We start from the raw sequence: 3,309 nt of genomic DNA, 5'->3' as shown, positions 1-3,309 counted from the left end.
TCCTCAGCTACAGAGATTCGCAGTTTCCTTGGCTTGGCGGGTTACTACCGTCATTTTGTGGAGGGGTTTTCATCGATTGCTGCCCCTATGACTAGATTGACCCAGAAGGGTGTCCCATTTCAGTGGACAGAGGAGTGCGAGGCGAGCTTTCAAAAGCTCAAGACAGCTTTGGCTACAGCCCCTATCTTGATGTTGCCTACCGGTTCGGGGTCTTATACAGTTTATTGTGATGCCTCACGGGTTGGACTTGGAGCAGTGTTGATGCAGGACGGTAGGGTGAGCCTACGCGTCCAGACAGTTGAGGGTACATGAAAAGAATTACCCTGTTCACGACCTTGAGTTAGCTGCCATTGTTCATGCCTTGAAGATCTGGCACCATTATTTGTACGGGGTGCTTTGTGAGATCTATACTGACCATCGGAGTTTGCAGCACTTGCTTAAGCAGAAGGACCTGAATATGCGTCAGAGGAGATGGTTAGAGTTGTTAAAGGATTATGATATTACTATTCTTTATCACCCGGGCAAGGCCAATGTGGTAGCGGATGCCTTGAGTCGCCGGGCGGAGAGTTTGGGGAGCTTGGCATATTTACTAGCTTCAGAGAGGCCTATGGCGATGGATGTTCAGGCCTTAGCCAACCAGTTCGTGAGGTTGGATCTTTCGGATCACAGTCGGGTTCTAGCCTGTGTGGTTTCCCGGTCTTCCCTATTTGACCGTATTAGGGAGCGACAGTATGATGACCCTCATTTGCTTGTCCTTCGGGACAAGGTTCAGCGTGGGGATGCCAGGGATGTGACCATTGGAGATGATGGAGTATTGAGGATGCAGGGCCGGATTTGTGTGCCCAATTTTGATGGCCTTCGAGAGATGATTCTAGCAGAGGCCCATAGTTCGCGGTATTCCATCCATCCGGGTGCCGCGAAGATGTATCAGGACCTGAGGCAGCACTACTGGTGGAGGCGGATGAAGAAGGATATAGTTGGTTATGTGTCTAGATGCCTTAATTGCCAGCAGGTGAAGTATGAGCACCAGTGCCCGGGTGGGTTGCTCCAGCAGATAGAGATTCCGGAGTGGAAATGGGAGCGCATCACCATGGATTTTGTATCCGGACTTCCACGGACCTTGAAGAAGTTTGATTCCATCTGGGTTATTGTGGACCGGCTGACCAAGTCCGCTCATTTCATACCTGTGTGTACCACTTATTCATCGGAGCGGTTGGCGGAGATCTATATCAGGGGGATCGTCCGGTTGCATGGTATTCCAGTTTCTATCATCTCAGACAGAGGTACTCAATTTACATCGCGGTTCTGGAGAGCTGTGCAGCAGGAGTTAGGCACTCGGGTGGAGTTTAGCACAGCTTTTCACCCCCAGACGGACGGACAGTCCGAGCACACCATTCAGATTCTTGAGGACATGCTCCGTGCGTGCGTGATTGAGTTTGGGGAGTCTTGGGATCATTTCTTGCTATTGGCGGAGTTTGCTTATAACAACAGTTATCAGTCCAGCATTCAGATGGCGGCGTATGAGGCTTTTTATGGCAGGAGATGTAGATCTCCGGTGGGTTGGTGAGCTGGGTGAGGCCAGGCTACTGGGTACAGAGATGGTTCAGGATGCATTGGAGAAGGTCAAGGTGATTCAGGACAGACTCCGTACAGCCCAGTCTAGGCAGAAGAGTTACGCGGACAGGAAGGTTCGTGATATTTCATATATGGTTGGTGAGCGGGTTCCGCTTCGGGTCTCGCCTATGAAGGGCGTCATGAGGTTTGGAAAGAAAGGGAAGCTGAGTCCGAGGTTTATTGGCCCTTTTGAGATCTTGAGGCGAGTTGGGGAGGTTGCTTATGAGCTTGCCTTACCTCCCAGCTTGGCCGGAGTCCATTCAGTACTTCATATTTCGATGCTCCAGAGGTATCACGGTGATCCGTTGCACGTGTTGGATTTCAGTTCAGTCCAGTTGGACAAGGATCTATCCCATGTTGAGGAGCCAGTGGCTATTTTGGATAGGCAGATCAGAAAGTTGAGGTCAAAGAACATAGCTTCAGTAAAGGTTCAGTGGTGGGGTCAGCCGGCCGAGGAGGCGACTTGGGAGACCGAGCAGGATATGCGCAGCCAGTACCCTCATCTTTTCACTTCTTCAGGTATGTTCTCTATGCTCGTTCGAGGTCGAACGAATGTTTAAGTGTAGGAGGATGTAACAACCCGGCCGGTCATTTTTGGAATTTACGCCCCGATCCCCCATTAACTGCTTTCCCTAAGTTCATTTCTGCCATTTTGGTTTGCCGGGACGTTCGGTATTAGGATTCGGAGTGTTTTGGGACACTTAGTCCCTAAATGAGAGTTTAAGAGTTGAAAAATGATCCATATTCGGAACAGTGTGAAGACGACCTCGGAATGGAAATCCGATGGTTCCGTTAGCTCCGTTAGGTGATTTCGAGGTTGGGAGCGTGTTCGGAATGTTATTTGGAGGTCCGTAGCTCATTTAGGCTTGAAATGCCGAAGTTTGGATTTTTGAAGTTTCCGGTCCGATAGTGAGTTTTTGATTCGAGGGTTGGATTTGAATTCCGGAAGTTGCTTTAGCTCCGTCATGTCATTTGGGATGTGTGTGCAAAATTTCAGGTCATTCGGACGAGGTTTGGTTAGGTTTTTGATCGAAAGCGTATTTGGTTAGAATTTGAAGTTCTTAGGCTTGAATCCTTGATTTAATCGGGTTTCCGGTGTTGTTTGGGGTGTTTTGAGGATTGGTGCAAGTTGGAATAAGGTATTAGGTGGTATTGGTGCTTTTGGTTGAGGCCCCGGGGGCCTCGGGATGATTTCGGGTGGTTAACGGGGAAATTTTCTAAGTTGTTGCAGCTGGTATGTTTTCCCTTCTGGTATTTTCGCTTCTGCGGTTTGGGAACCGCAGAAGCAGCTTCCTCATCGCAGATGCGATTTTTGGCTTCCCCTCAGAGACCGCAGAAGCGGTCATCTTTCCGCAGAAGCGGAACCGCTGGAGCGGTCATGTGTCCGCAAAAGCGAAATTTCCCCCTTTAATGAGAAACCGCAGAAGCGGTTATTTTGCCGCTTAAGCGGGACCGCAGAAGCGGTCCCTTGTCCGCAGAAGCGGAAATGTCTGGGCAGAAATAGGAAATTTCGAGGGTTTAATTTCATAAGTTTGAAAATCAATTTTGAGCTCGGGCAAGGGCGATTCTGAGAGGATTTTGGAGAGGAGATTATTGGGTAACATTTCTATGATCCTTTCTAATTATATTCTATCATTTAGTAGTTAAATCCACCTTTTAAATTCGAATTAAGGATCAAAAATGGAAGAATTTGGG

This window comes from Nicotiana attenuata, chromosome 7 (genome assembly GCF_001879085.1).
Source record: "Nicotiana attenuata strain UT chromosome 7, NIATTr2, whole genome shotgun sequence".
Lineage (NCBI taxonomy): Eukaryota > Viridiplantae > Streptophyta > Magnoliopsida > Solanales > Solanaceae > Nicotiana > Nicotiana attenuata.
Note: the sequence above shows the minus strand (reverse complement) of the source record.